The sequence below is a fragment of the Musca vetustissima genome, unplaced genomic scaffold, assembly GCF_032173495.1.
Source record: "Musca vetustissima isolate MV318-11 ecotype Yass unplaced genomic scaffold, APGP_CSIRO_Mvet_v1 utg9970, whole genome shotgun sequence".
Classification (NCBI taxonomy): domain Eukaryota; kingdom Metazoa; phylum Arthropoda; class Insecta; order Diptera; family Muscidae; genus Musca; species Musca vetustissima.
This window is the reverse complement of record NW_026873321.1, coordinates 70040-86991: the sequence shown is the minus strand read 5'-3', so window position 1 is coordinate 86991 and position 16952 is coordinate 70040. Positions and strand designations below refer to the sequence as shown.

The 16952-nt window shown below is 32.6% G+C and overlaps 1 protein-coding gene across 1 annotated transcript in view; it reads right to left on the bottom strand.

Annotated features, from left to right (window-relative positions):
* The window catches only part of LOC133324000 (mucin-5AC-like), a 112530-nt gene that overhangs the window by 48768 nt on the left and 46810 nt on the right, over positions 1-16952 (bottom strand). The window lies entirely within an intron of this gene.

Below are 16952 nucleotides of genomic sequence, written 5' to 3'. Positions count from 1 at the left end.
TCACCAATGTGGAAGAAGTAACGCCATAGAGTCATTTGTTAAAATGGAAAATTACTTTGGTCTATTATTAAAAATAAAAATAAATTTTTTGTTGTTGGACTACAAAAATACATATATTTGTTGGTGGAAAACCACATTAAAATAGATCTACAATACATTAAAACATTTACACCTAAGTCTGTTTTTACACGGTAGATTGGTTTCAGAAGAAGCCGTGTAAAAAAAACGTGTAAAAAAGACATTGATCTTATACATAAAGGGAATTCCCCTAAATTAGTGCTATTCACATTTGCTTTGACCAGTAAAAATTGTTTGTACGCGCTAAAGGGGAATTCACTTAAATCTTTAGGCTAGTGTTCGCAAACTATCATATATTCATAAATACTTTTTTGTGATATAAACATACTTCGCAAAAATTAAATTTGACAAAAAAAAAAAAATTAAGTACATAAAATTTCAAATCGTGCTAAATGGGATAAAATCGTCCAAAAAAATTAAAAATATTCAATATTCAAACCGTGTTATATCAAAACCGTGTACAAAAAGACCGTGTAAAAACAGACTTAGGTGTATACTGAAAATGGTAAATAAGGAAGTTATTTAATATCTGTCGAATTAGAAATGTTCACCGCCCGATATGAATATTACAAGGTTCGAAAACTGATCGACAATAAATTCATTTTCGAACCTTGTAATATTCATATCGATCCTTATTCGAGTTTAACGATGCAGACGTACTGTTCACCTTATCTACATTTCCTCAAAAATTGTGAATTATTTGGAAACTTGTACATTTGATAAAATATTCCATTTGAATTGGTACAGGGTATTATGTCTTTGTGCATACGTTTGTAACAGGCAAAAGGAAACAAGATAGACACATGGTTCCTTTTGAGAATAAGCATAGAATCACTTTTTAGTCGATTTATGCATGTCCGTCCGTCAGTCTGTCCATGTTAAATTGTAAACAAACCACAGGTCGCATTTTTGATTCTAATTGGATAAAATTTGGCTCAGCTCATTCATTTGGCCCACGGACGAACCCTATTGAAATTGGGAAAAATCGGTTCAGATTTAGATTTAGCTCCCATATATATTTTCGTCCGATTTAAGGTAAATGGTACACCAAAGTACCTATATATCCTTCGATTTGCACGAAATTTGGCATAGCGTACTGAATGAAGTCAAGAGTGATGTGTGTTGAGTTTCGGGAAAATCGGTTCAGATTTCGATATAGCTCCCACATATACATATATGTTCGTCCGATTTTACATAAATGGTGCACCAAACTCCTAATGTTGTCCGATTAATATGAAATTTTGCACAACGTATCACATTGAGACTTGAATGATGTTATTGCATAGCTTCCATATGTATTTCGAACGGGTGTCTGATTGATACGCAAAGTAATGAAGGGTATCATATAGTCATATCATACAAGTGAAAACCCATAATGAAAGTAGGAAAGTCGAACTGGTACCCTTCAACACTTAAGGTACATTCTACATATTGTCATCATAAATGCAAACGGACGTAACTACAGAAAAATTCGAAATTGACTTTTTGTTTGATTATTTTAATCAAACTACATGTTCACACAACAATTTAGACATCTAACGTAACAGCGATCTAATTAACCCTACGGTCAATAACCAAAAAGTATACGTAGATCAATAACCGTGGTACATTTGTACCCATCCAAAGATAGCTCTGTAACTCATTAAAAATTGGACTATCGTGAGGTTTTTTGTTTTAAATTAGTCTATACGGATCTGATGTAGATGTAGGAACTCAAAATTATATATACATTAAAATAATATATATTTAAATCCATGCTTAAATGATGATCTATCTAAAACAATCATAGTAAATTCATTATAGCTTTCGAATGGGTTAAGCTTTTTGAGTTATTTTTTTATTGGAATCTTATTTGGGTGATCCTCAACCCCTCTGCAATTTTTTGTGGCCCTAGACAACATGGGGCCATCAGGGCGTCTCGTGGAAATCAGAAACTACCTTGGTTTTTCTTTGGTATTTGATCCAAATATCTCCATTATTAAAAATTTTACAGCTTTTTTATTCAAAAAAAGGTACAAATGTACCCGGTTATTGACCGTAGGGTTAAAGAAATTCAAACGGGCGTAACTACAATACTATTTTTATTAATACTATTTTTATTACCTATTATTCGACGGGGCGTACACAAATATTCAACTTCCCCATTATGGCAAAATGTTGTGTACGGCCGTATTACCCAAATACGTCGGATCCCTATCTTCAAGAGAATAATACAAACCGCAAAACAAAAATGAAAATTTATTAAAATTATCCAATTATTTCGGTAGCATTCATATAAATACATATGTTCTACCTTTGTGTCGAAAATCGCCGAACGATCTAGTTGAATTTTAGGTAGCGCTGTAAAGCTCGCAATATTGGGATGTTTGGTGTTCTTCATTTTTTCTAATTTAGTGCACAATATACATACTAGCTATACTTAAATCTGATTATCTGTGAACAAAGCATGATTCTAGGATCAATTAGATAAGTGGATAAGAAATTGATGGAACTTTTAGATACAAATGACGCAATATATATACAGTCGAATTCGGATAAGCAAACGCCGGTTTATCGAAAAATCGGTTAATTGAAACTAAAAATTGTAAACTAACATTTCCGATGAATTTTCAAACACTTTACTTCGCTTAAGGGAACCCCCCCCCATTCTTAATTTTTTATTTTTAAGACTTTAAATAGGCTGGTAAATGAATACCAATGCTTGTTAAGGTTTGTAACTTTGCACATATATATTTGAAGATTTAAAAAGGAAGAAAAATAATTTACAAAAAATTTTTGTTGTTGTTTTTTGTGATCAAAGAAAATTCCTTATTTTTAATGGAAAATCGCCAATTTTTTACCAAAAACTAAGTTAAAAAATAAGGAAGATCTTCACCGATTGGCTTTATCCTAGTTCATACGAGAGCTATACACTCCCAAAGAAACGTGTCAAAATTTGGAATCGATTGGGTTATTAGATTTTGAGTTATCGTGCCGCCATTCGCAAAAGAGAAAAACGCGTTTAAAGTTTGAGAAGCCCTTTAGCCGTCACTTGATGTTGCACAATAAATCGGCTATATCGTCAAGAGTTCTTGAGATTTCTTGAGAAAATTGTTGACCCCGAGAAGAAGCAAACGCCGGTTTATCGAAAAAATCGGTTAATTGAAACTAAAAATTGTAAACTAATATTTCGGATGAATTTTCAAACACTTTACTTCGCTTAAAAGAAAAACCTGGTTTAGAGAAATAATTTATTTGTTAAAAAAAAAACACAAATATATATGACACAAGCACGGTTTAAGAGAAAAAATATAATTTTTGTAAGCACAATTCATTTTATAATATGATTTATAAAATGAATTGAATAAGAACTTATTTTTTCGTAGACATTGGATGTCAATATAATGCAATATAATTTTAGGGCTGCACATAAAAATGTTAATGAGTTTCGTCGCCCTTTCAAAAATTATATTTTCTCTTAAACGGTGCTCGTGTCATATATATTTGTGTTTTTTTTTTCAACAAATAAATTCTTTCTCTAAACCAGGTTTTTCTTCTAAGCGAAGTAAAGTGTTTGAAAATTCATCCGAAATATTAGTTGACAATTTTTAGTTTCAATTAACCGATTTTTTCGATAAACCTTTGCTTATCCGAATTCGACTGTATATATAGTTCAATACTCATCATTCTATACGCCATGCAAAGTTCTATCGCTATCGGAAAAATATTTTATGTCTTTAGTACAGCATTCACATAAAATCGGTCGAAAATATTTGTGGGAGCTATATCGAAATCTGAACCGATTTTCAAGAAACTTAGCAAACAATCTTCTGGACTTAATCCAGTACGCTATACCAAACTTCATGCAGATCAAAATCAATCTAGGGACTTTAATGCACCATTTACATAAAATCGGACAAAAATATGTGTGGGGGTTATGTTTACATATTAACCGATTTTCTGGAAACTTAACAAACATCACTCTAGACTCAATCCAGTACGCCATGCAAAAATTTCGTGCAAATCGTCTTGAGCATCAAAAATGTTAATGAGCCAGAATCTTTACTGGTGAACATAGGCGTTTATCTCTGTTCATTCTGTTGTGACTGCTACATTTTTTTGATGAAATATATTCCCTACTACTCAAACAATCGACTTGATATAATAAATTCTATATTTATCGATTTTTTCTCACATACTTGTTCTGTTCCCGTACTGCAAGAATCTACTACTTTTTACTACGATAACGAATTTGCCTTTATGATATCGAAGAAAATAGTAAAATATAGTTAATTCTTGCAGTACTGGAACAGACCAACTGTAAAAATATTTCGGCCTTCTTCAATAAAGAGTTTCGATATCGAATCGTTCCTTTAGGTTAATTCCCTTCTTATGAGTTTTTATTTCAAATAATTATTTATTTTACGAATTATTTACTTTTTTACTAATTCTAGCAGTACAGTACATCTGAGTGTTCTGAATTAAAAAAAAAAAAATAAAAATACTTCCAACGAATCGAGTGCTAATCAAAAATTTTTTACCACAGTTAATGTTTTAATTACGTGACCACCACTGTATATAAGAGCTATATGTAATTCTGAACCGATTTCAAGACAACTTGACACACGTGAGGTTATACTAACTTCATTGTAAAAAATTGTGTGCCAATCGGACTAACTTTGGGTCTCTAGTGCACAGTTTACATTAAATCGGACGAAAATATATATGGGAGATATATCAAATTTCAATTTGGCACACATCATTCTAGACTGAACTCAGTACGCTACGCCAAATTTAGTGCAAATCGAAAGATATTTAGGGTCTTTGGTGCACCATTTACATAAAATAGGACGAAAATATATATGGGAGCTATATCTGAATCGATTGCCACGAAACTTAGTGCACATCTCTGAGGACTCAATTCAGTATATTATGCAAAATGTCGTGCAAATCGAAAGACATACAGGGACTTTGGGGCACCATTCACCTCAAATCAGACGAAAATATCTAAAGGAGCTTTATTTAAATCTGAATCGATTTTCCCAATTTCAATAAGGATCTTCCTTGGGCCAAATAAATGAGCTGTACCAAATTTCACCCAAGTCGGATTATAAATGCTACCTACATCAAGAGACAGACGGACGGACGATCATGCATAAATCGACTCAGAATGTGATTCTATGCATATTCCCAAAAGGAACCATGGGTCTATATCGATTCCTTTTGCCAGTAACAAACATATGCACAAAGACTTAATACCACGTACCACAGTATGGTGAAGGGTATAAACACTCACTTTGAATACCATCCACCATAGGTACACTGACAGTTACTTGACATTAAAGTTCCAACCCTACATTGCAAAAACTCCGATGCAATCAAAATGGTGGGACATTAACATAAATGAAACTATGTAAACAATGTTTACAGTGATATCATAGACACTAATTATACACGTCCTGATAAACCACTACAGTCTTCGGTATTAAAACTTAACATGAAGAAGTCAATTTTTTTTCAGAATGAGATTTCCTACTTAGGATTTAATATTAACAGAATTGGATGGACTATGAATAATGAAAGAATTTCGAGCACTATGTCTGCGCCTATACAATGCAATATATCTGAAGTACGAGCTTTTGTTGGTATGGCAAATTATTAAATTATTCAAAATTTATCAATGATTTAGCAGATATTATGTCTTCGCTGTTAATTTGAGTAAGTATGTTTCGTTCTTTTAGTCTGATAAATGTCAAATTTGGTTCAAATCGTCTGAAATTGGATTCATAAATATTAAAAATGTTGACCCTTTGTGGTGGGAGTACCAGAGGGAGTGGACCAATGGGTCACATCTTCAAAGTTAATCTGGGCAAGGGAAAGGTAATAGGTTGTGCAAAGTTTGGTTCAAATCGGACATTCCATTACCCTGATATTGGATTTATAAATATTGAAAATTTTGACCCTCCGTGGAGGAGGTACCAGAAGCAGTCGACCACTGGGTTCCATCTACTTACATGATCAAGGCTTGGTAAAGATAATAGGTTGTAAAAGGTTTCGTTAAAATCTGATAGTCCGTTTGGCCAGACAGACAGACGACGCACGGGCGGACATGTGTAAATCGACTCCAAATATTCTGAAACGGACTTGGTCCAAAGAAACATGGGGTCTAAAACTAATATTTCGATGAGGCACATTTCCACCGTATCAAAGTGTCTATACCCTCTTTAGCCATAAGCTCTTTCTATCGCGTTTTGTGTTACAAAACTTAAACAATATTTGAGTGGAAATACATTTATTTTGAAGACTGATCATCGTCCACTATTAACGATTTTTGGAATTAACAAAGGATTACCAATAATGGCACCAGCGAGGATGGTTTTAATTATGCCATTGAATATGTAAAAGGATGTAAAAATGAAACTGATTCTATATTCAGATCACCTCAGATAAATTTTGAAAGTAATCACAATGAAAATTCTTATATAAATTTTATTGAATCACAAAGAGATTTTCCATTGAACTTCAAAGATATCAATAGAGAAACCCGAAGAGACTCGATTTATCGAAGGTAGCAGCAAGTATTTTGTATGCTACGCTTGTAAATTTAAAAGATCCTATTTTTTGACATTTCGAGATAAGTACATTGAATTAACTGTCGAATATGGATGCGTTCTATGTGGTTACAGAACAGTTATTCCTCAAAAATTAAGATCCAACATTTTGGAAGCTTTGCATTCCTCACATTTAGGAATAGTCAAAACAAAAGCATTGGCTAGGTCGTACGTATGGTGGCCTGGTATTTTTAAAAACATAGAAAGTCTAATAAAAAACTGTTTACCATGTCAAAAATTAGAGCCTAGTCCTAAGAAACGCATTTAATTTTTACCAACATCATTAAAAAAAAATTAAGCAGAGAAGGCTTTAATTCAAAACGTCATTTGCGAATTCTCATATATAGCCGTATTTATACCCTTCACCACTCTGTGGTACAGGGTATTATGTCTTTGTGCGTCTGTCCGTCCATGTATTTTTGTGAGCAAAGTATAGGTCGCATTTATGATCCGATTTGGATGAAATTTGGCACATGTCACTTATTCAGCCCAAGGACAAACCCTATTTGAAGAAAATCGGTTCAGATCTAGATGTAGCGACCATATATAGTTTCGTCCGATTTTAGGTAAAACTCCCAAGGTTTGTCCGATTGAGACACAATTTGTCACAGCGTACTGAATTATGTCCAGTACGATATCTGTGAAGCTTCATTGAAATCGATTCAGATTTAGATATAGCTCCCATATACAGTTTCGCCGATTTTAGGTAAATGGTGCACCAAACTTTCAATTTTTGTCCTATTGAAACAAAATTTTGCACAGCGTTCTGAATAAGGTCCAGCTTGATGTACATGAAGTTTTGTTGAAATCGGTTCAGATTTAGATATAGCTCCCATGAATAGTTTCGTCCTATTTTATCTAAATGGTGCACCAACATTCCAATATTTTTTCCGATTGAGACAAAATTTTGCAGAGCGTACTAAATTAGGTCCTGTTTGATGTACGTGAAGTTTTGTTGAAATCGGTTCAGTTTTAGATATATTTCTCCCATATATAGTTTATCCAATTATATGTATGTGGTGCACCAAACGCCCAATATTTGTCCGATTAAGACAACATTTTGCACAGCCTACTGAATTAGGTCCTGTTTGATATTTATAAGGTTTTGTTGAAATCGGTTCAAAGTTAGAAATAGCTCTCATATAAAGTTTCGTCCGATTTTGTGCACCAAATTTTCAATATTTTGCTGAGCGCATTAAAATAAGTCCACATTGATGTATACGAAGTTTTGTGAAAATCAGTTGCAATTTGGATATAGCTCCCCTATACCGATTTTTGGTTAATGGTGCGCCAAACACCCAAAGATTGTCCGATTGGATTCAATAGCTATGTAGATCAAACATTTAGTTTCACCCCATTCCATTTCAATGGACCTCTAAAGGTTATGTATCTGTTTTATCTACAGGATATTGTATATATTAGCATCTCTTGTATGTATTCAAAGTGGTGAAGGGTATCATATAGTCGGTTTTGAAATAAAGTATTGTCTACAAATATTTCATATAAGTTCTTCGTATTTGATGGAAATAAGATTGTTGCATAGTATTACATAGTATTATTGCCAGCAATGTCTCAAAACAGAATTTCTATCTCAAATTACAAATACAAAACAAAAACAACGCAAAGCATGTGACTCATTCCGACGAGTGGCCATGGGGTCATTATTTTATATGCTTGGAATGTGGCCAAGTTGGAGAACAACAAGGGATGTCAGAAACCACCCACCACTTCGATTATTTCTTTCTTTTTTAGCATTCAATGGAACTGTAATTATCAATTAGATGTTGCAATTAAGTCCCAGTCCATCGAATGGAAATCAACAAATTAAATATAAAAAAAATAATATTTACTTTAATGGAGAGAGAAATGAATTTGCATTACGTTCTATCCAACACTCTCAGACACACACACACACACATTTACACTTGCACTTCAATTGCTTTCACATAATATGGCTTCACTTCCGGTGAAATTTATTTACAATTCCATTTAATGCATTGATGATGGTGGTGTTGGTTAAAAGCTAAGGTAATCACCACTAAAATCAACAATGAATTCCGTTCACGGAGGGTGCGGTACGGTCGACATTTGTAGTGGTGGTTGGGAGTAGGGGTCCTCCAATGGAAATATGTATAAATGCGATAAGTTCGTGACATGAACGATTTCCTTTAATTTGGGTTTAATTTTAACCATCAAAAATATTTCGTTTCTTTTATTTAAAAAAACTCACTCTCACTAGAAATTAGATTGACGTAGTACACCATGGTCACCATGGTTGTGCACGCAACCCCTCTTCGTTTCACCACATTTTGTGTTTTTTTTTTTTGGAACACTGGAGTTTAATTTTTTGTTTGTTGTGCCGTGGTTGAAAAATGTTGTTATTAGTGTTTCTAAATTACATTTCCGTTGTTTTGAGAGTTTTGCAAATCACTTTGACGATTTAGCGGTGATACCTTTGGCCATTTGGCTAACCGACCGACCGCCCGAGCGACCGACAACCGTTATTTCTTTTTGTAGCCGACAGGAAACGTCCTTTGGCATGGGACGGTGTAGATTACTGTTTAATTTGTATTCATTACAAGTGAAACATTTCCATGGCTAGAATAATTAATAGAAAACAAAAATTCGTTCAAAGGCGATTTCGAAGTTCTCTATTCTCTGTGTGGCACTTTGGGAATGTCATCACTTCCACAATGCACTCTACCGTGACCTATCCACATTTTCCGAATTCATGGGATTTGTTTATTTTGTTGCAATCATTTTGTCGTTTCGTGATTGTTTATTGTTTAGTTTTGCACTACAAACGAAAGCAAAGTGTCATTTAACAAATGTCAAAGTACAAACAATCTCAAAACACGCACTCTATTCTGCTCTCATCACACACACACACAGTCATGCATGCAATCCAATGCAGTACATTGGTATTGCATTGCACTCTTTTCCCTTTTATATTTTTATTAATGACAGTTCATTGAGAAAACTTACTACTCAGTGCTACTGTTGTTATTGTTGATGATGTCGATGAAAACAAAAAACAGCTGTTTTTCTATGGCCAATGGAATTCCAAATCTAGTATTTGTTGATATTTTTATGGGAAAAATCGATAAGGTGCTTTATTTTGACAGCCGACAGAACAGAGAAATAATGCACAACACCATGGCACTGCTCTCATGGTACTGTCCAGGCGCATGAATTCTCCCATAACAACAGCTGAAGCTAATGCAGAAATTATCTCTCACTCTCTCAATAGTTTGTCTGTTTGTAGTCAGCTAGCTAAGCTCGCTCAGTGACAATGAGACCCCCATTCCGTTATGCGACAATTGGACTTTAATTCGACACACAAATGCACACATGTGTGTGACGGGCAACCCCCGTCCACCAAGAGGGTCATATGTTTGTTTAAATGAAATAATAATTCTGAATCAACTGGTCCGTCGGCCGGTCAGCCATGCTGAAGTCAGTCTATGAATGGTATTGTCGTCATCATTTCCATTCAGCTAAACCGAAATTATTATTATCAGCAGCAGAATAAGAACAACAACGACGACGAATGGCGTTTAAATAACTTAAACATTCAAAAATTTACCATCCCCCTCCCAATCAATCTTCCTCCCCTCATAAGTTGGTGATATACAGAGGGAGAGAACGACAAAGAAAACCGTTGGAAACAAAAAAGTTCATTTAAATGTTTAATAATTTGCCAAGTGCGATAAAGCGATTAGCGTTTGAAAAGCCAATGTGTGGTGAGTAATCAGCGTTGTTGATGAACATGGGAAGGCAAATTTTTCTCAAACATACATTTCTTAATATGTACTCATTGAAGAAAGGGTATTCACATATAAACTGTGGGGGAAATTTTCTTTAACATCACTGAAAATTTTATGTAAATATTTAGCTGCAAATCAGGGCAGTCTTAAGATGCATTTGGACTTATTTGTCAAAAATCATAAATATATACAGTGAGTCAAAAAAGTATTTTGCCTCTATACAAATATGACAAAATTCCAATATATGTACCATAAAGCCAGCATATCAAATCAAATGAATTATGTATGATGAAATATGTTTGCATCTCCTGCGAGAGCAGGACGTTCGAAAGTATGAAATACAAAAGCCATCAAACAAATTATTAAAAAAATATTCGAAATCCTATTTTTATGACCTCGCACCTTTTATGGACCTTTATTATTGATCTATACATTTTTCAAATGTTATTTAAAACATTTTAATAAATTCGAGAATTTCATTTGTAATTCGAAAACTCAATTTGCAATTCATAGTCTTCCACTTGTAATTCGAGTATGTAATTTGTAATTCACAACGTTTCATTTGTAATTTTAAACTTTTCGTATGAAATTCAAAAAAATTCAGGGACCGAAAATAACAGTTATTTTTTAAAATGCGAACAAAAAAATCTTCATGTTAGAGACATGGGACACCAATAGTGTCATATACCAATAGATTCGTACTGAGGAGCCCATTAAGGATATTGAGTGATCTTGAGAAAACACTCTCAGTTCCCATGTTAAGGATTATTTTTTAACGGAAAAAATAAACGTTGATTTTTAACTGTTAAAAATGATTTTTATTTTTTCCGTCAAAAATAAGTCTTTTTTGGACTTTCATTTTTTCCGTCAAAAATAACAGTCTTTTTGGGACTTTTATTTTTTCCGTCAAAAATAAAAGTCTTTTTGGGATTTTTATTTTTTCCGTCAGAAAATAAAAGTCTTTTTGGGATTTTTATTTTTTCCGTCAGGAAATAAAACTCTTTTTATGTAAAGAAGTTTATACAACTTGTAATCAGTTATAAAATTACAATTTATAAATCTCTGTCCTTATTACAATAAGTGTACACATAAGTAATCAAGATCAAAGGTAAAAAATATTTGTTATAAATTTTTAAAAAATAGTCTAGTGTACCAAATCATGAATATAAATTAAAGAAACATTCCCCTGAATATTAGGTCAAAGGTTATATAACTGGTACCAAACTCTATATGTTTATTTACGTAAAAAGACTTTTATTTTCTGACGGAAAAAATAAAAATCACAAAAAGACTTTTATTATTGACGGAAAAAATAAAAGTCCCAAAAAGACTTTTATTTTTGACAGAAAAAATAAAAGTCCCAAAAAGACTGTTATTTTTGACGGAAAAAATATAAGTCCCAAAAAGACTTTTATTTTTGACGGAAAAAATAAAAATCCCAAAAAGACTTTTATTTTTGACGGAAAAAATAAAAATCATTTTTAACAGTTAAAAATCAACGTTTATTTTTTCCGTTAAAAAATAAATAATTAAAGTGGATTTTTTTTATTTAGGTCACATAATAACAGTTATTTTTTTACCTGATTTGATATAAGTTATAACCGTTACGGTCCCTGAAAAAATTCCATTTGAAATTAAAAAAAAAATTCATTTGTAATTCGAATATTTCCATTTGAATTTCGTAGAGTTTCATTTGAAATTCAAAGTAATCCATTTAAAATTCAAAGAATCCAATTTGAAATTCATAACATTTCACTTGTAATTCATAAAATTTCAGTTGTAATTCATAACAATTCATTTCAAATTCATAAATATACCTTGTATGTTACCAATAATATTTTTCGAATTTAAAATCAAATGTTATGAAAAACAAATGGAATGTTATGTATTTCAAATCAAATGATAAGAATTTCAAATGGAATTTTATTAATTTCAAATGCATTTCTTGGAATTTCAAATGGAAGTTTATGAATTTCAAATGGAATTCTATGAATTTCGAAAGGTATTCTATGAATTATATATGAAATTCTCTAATTGCAAATGCAGTTGCATGCCATTGAAGAAAAATATTGTAGTCTGTATGGAAAAATGTCCGTCACTACAAGAAAATCTGCTCTGAAAAGGAATGTTCTGGTGTGATGCCAAATGTCCGAACCTTGACACGGTTGAATTTAATTCGTAGATGCAATTTCGCAACAATTGTCGACATAAATACAACTTATCAAGTAAAGACATTTGTAAGCCACATTGCGAACGGCGAAACGCGTCGCATAATGGTGGGAATGTAGTATCTCTCTGGCTATCCTTTTCATTGCAACTCCGATCATGTAGCTCATCTCGAAAGAGAAATTAATACAAAATCCTTTTTTGTTATAGAACTTTTTGGGTTGGTATATATTTTAGTCGATATCTTGAAGACCAATAGGTCTTTCGCAGTGGTTTTTGCAGAAATAGGACCTGAAAATACCCACAAAAATATACCATCATACATAATTAAATTGACTTCTTCGATATGCTGTGTCTAGGCTTAGTATTGGAATTTTGTTAAATTTGTAAAGAAGCAAAATAAATTGTATCCGTACGATTAAAATACCCTCTTTTCACGAATGCTTACGGCGAGAATTCGATTGTTTTCAATTTATCGCAAACAGTGATTGAACAGGCATTTGCAATCTCTCGCGAATGTTCGCAGTGTACAATATTTCGCGAGCATTCCTTGCTGAAGAGCACTCATTTGAAAAATTCAAAAAACAAGTGTTCGCGAATGCTCGCGAGCTCTGTCAAAAAACAGATCATGAAATAGTAAGCACACACAGCGAATGAATGGGTGTGTAGTAGAAAGTGTTGAGCTTGCATGAGAATAACAAAACACATGACCATCTGATATAGATATTTCTCAATTAATTCAAATTTTTGGTATTTCAAAATAATTTTATGATCCGTTATTTGCTGAATATTGAACAGTTAAATGAGAAGCTGCAACTACCTTAAAAGACGGGATTTGTCCGAACACCATATCTGGTTCAATTATTTCTCCGAGTGAAATATATATTTTTGACATTGTTCTATACGTGGAAAACCCCATTGCGGACGACTTAAGTAATAACTGTATTGAAATACATGGACTCCACACTATGCCTATGAATTTCAGCCATAATAAATACAATATTACAAATAAAATGGTTCGATCGGTTTTCTTGTATCACATATTCAGATTTAGCAAAAAATGTTTTGTTTTTGCAAAATAGTCAGGCTGAATCCCAGTTTGTTGTTTTTATAAAAAAAAACAACTATTAATTAGTGGGGAACGTATGGCATTGTCAACCGAGGATTAAGGCAGCAAAGGCTATAGTTCCGGATCTCGCGACTGATCCTCATCAGTTTCCTTAGTTTTTTGTTCTTCTTCTTTACTATTTTGCAAAAACAAAATACAAATGGTATCCCAAATAACCCTCCAACACTACAGAAGTGCGTTTTATGTAAATTGTGCATCTTATTTTTAAATAAAATGACTTCTGTCGCACCCTTTTAAAATTAGAAAGATGCTATTGAATTCTTTACGGACGGATATGAGCAGTAGAACGAAGTATAACGAATAACAGGAAAAGAATTGTCTTCTATCAAAATAAACATAGTAATCAGATTGGGTTTGGATTCAACATTTTTAAGATGTCATGGATATGATGGCGCGTCTGACATGTCAGGCAATTATAATGGAGTGTAGGCCATTATTAAATCAAAATTCACTTCTGCAGTAGCATTCATTGTTCCTCTCACATTTTAGTTTAAATGTAGCTTCGAATATTCGAGAAATTCGAAGTATATTTTGTAAAATGTGCTCATTCTTTCGAAAGTCTCCAAAAAGGTCTGCTACTATATGTGGAATATTTCAAGAAGCAAATAAATCTTTCAAACGACTACACCCATATTGTAAACTACGATGAGTGAGCGGCGTGATTGCGTAGAAATATTTAACGAATCTATAGAAGAGAATCGTTGCATGAAATAGGGTAAAATGGTCAGACTTAATTTGGATTTATTTGTAAATCCAAAACATATGATCGCAAAGATTTAGTAGTTGCTAAGTTAAATGCTATACGATAAAAAAGTGACGAGGAGTTCCACAAAATATACATGGAAACAAAAATTGTTGCGACAAATTTGGGGTAGAAGTGTCAGTGCCAAGAGGGTTGGTATGCAAAAGTACAGGTCAAAGGTAATAAGTTCGAACTCCGAATCTAGAAAAGCAAGATTCGGGAAAATGAAGAAAATAGTTAAAACAATAGCAAATTTAGTGCCATCTAAACTTTTTTTAAAAAAAAACTTCATATAAAAATTTTAAGGAAATCATACAAATTTGTAAAAAGATTTTCGAAATAGTAAGCAGGAAGTAGAAAATGAAGTTAGATCGGTGGATCACTATGTGGAAGGCAAAAGTACTCCGACCATCTAATCCACTTGATGCGATTGTAGTATGTGACAAAATCTTAATAACTATACTGGTAACCACAGCATCAGCTGTGTGTCGAGTAAAAACGTACCTGAGAAATCATATGCAAAGCCCACGTTGTTCTTCATTAGCTCTATGCGTAAATCTGAAGTGAATACTGATGACATATACTTTTTCTAAAAACAGAATACTTGCTTTGTACATTTAACATATACACGCTATACATTAAAAGTGATGCATTTTTGTATTTTTGTGACCACAATAAATATCAAATATTGTCTTTAGTTTAAGTACATTGTTACGATTATTATATTATTATTGTTTTATATTTTCTAATAACCATATACGATCTATTTTTAAATAAAACATTGTTTTATATCATAATCATCTATCCCCATTAAGTAAACGTAAAAGCCTACAAATTGAGGTTTTCCAAAATTTATCTGCATTTACTTTTAAATTATACTGACATTTTGATGCTCGATTTTGAGTGTATTTTGAACTTTTCATCTAGTTTCAATGCGCATTCACGAATTTCCAAAAAATTTTAATTTTATGATTGTTGTACTCGCGAATCTGAATAATTTTATATATATTTTGTAAATCCATCTACTAGAGCTGCAGGAACTGGCCTGCCAAAACACGATCTTTGGCAAAAAATGGTCCGAAATGAAAAAAGTTAAATTGTTGCTTCCCTATATATAATGAGAATAGATGATTAAGTTAAAAAAACAAGGTTTTATTCTAATATAGATCATTTGTACGCATTGGTATATGTTTATTAGAAGATATATGGAAAGGCATTACTAAACGTAATGCGTATTAAATGTATTAAAACTAAAGGCAATCTTTTATATTCATTAAGGCCACACAAATATATAACTTCATTGCTCTTAATGTATTGCGTAAATATTAAATGTTTTGCATATTAAAAAATAAACTACATTTTAAATCGCATGATTGTTTAGTTATTTGAATCCGTATTTACATCAGATTTATGCATAGACATAAGAACGTATGCTTTGCATTTGATTTTTAGGATTCTTTTTTACTTGACTTCACAGCTGATGCTGTGGTTACCCGTATCGTTATTAAGATTTTTCTAAAAGAAAAGTTAGAGAATTTCCTAGTAGTATGAAGTATGGCAGTAAATATTCTGTTGAAATAGCAGACATGTTTGGAGATTTCTTTCAAAGTACATACTCTACATTCACAATCAACTCAAAGTATGCTTTTAATATTTATAAAATAAATAATTTCCCTAATTTTCTTCTAACAGAAGATGAAGTGTTGAATGGTTTAGTTTCAATAAAGTATTGTTGTCCTCCAGGTCTTGATGGAGTGTCTGTGAATATATTGAAAACTTGTGCTTATGAACTATATAAGCCCCTGACTGCTATTTTTAATCTTTCGCTGCCTACAGTGTACTTTCCTCTGTCCTGGAGATCTAGCTTCATTATCCCCTTACATAAGTCTGGTAGCAGAAATGTTATTGAAAATTATAGCGGTATTGCAAAATTAAGCGCCATTCCAAAACTTTTCGAACTTCTAGTATCACGTAGAGTAATTTCGTTTCGTCAATAATTTCACCTTGTCAACATGGTTTCATAAAAGGGAGATCGACTTTAACAAATCTGATGGAATCAACATTCCATGCACACCATGGATTTTCTACAAAACAACAAGCAGATGTTATTTACACTGATTTTAGTAAAGCATTTGATACGGTGTTACACAAACTTTTATTATTTAAATTGGACGCAATGGGTTTTCCATTCAAAATGTTGACTTGGATTTTATCCTACTTGCAAAACCACACTCAAAGCGTGTCTTGTAATGATATTTTCTCTAGAAATATTGATGTTCATTCTGGAGTTCCTCAAGGTAGCCAGTTAGATCCCCTATAGAAATTTAGATTCACAAAATCAAGCCCTTAATCTACAAAATGATTTGATTTCCAAATTCATTAATGGAAATAGGTATTTTGTCAAAAACCTAATTATTTTGGGTGTGTTTCCGACGTTTCTGACGTATGTAATATACGTCGAAAATGTATGTCATTTACGT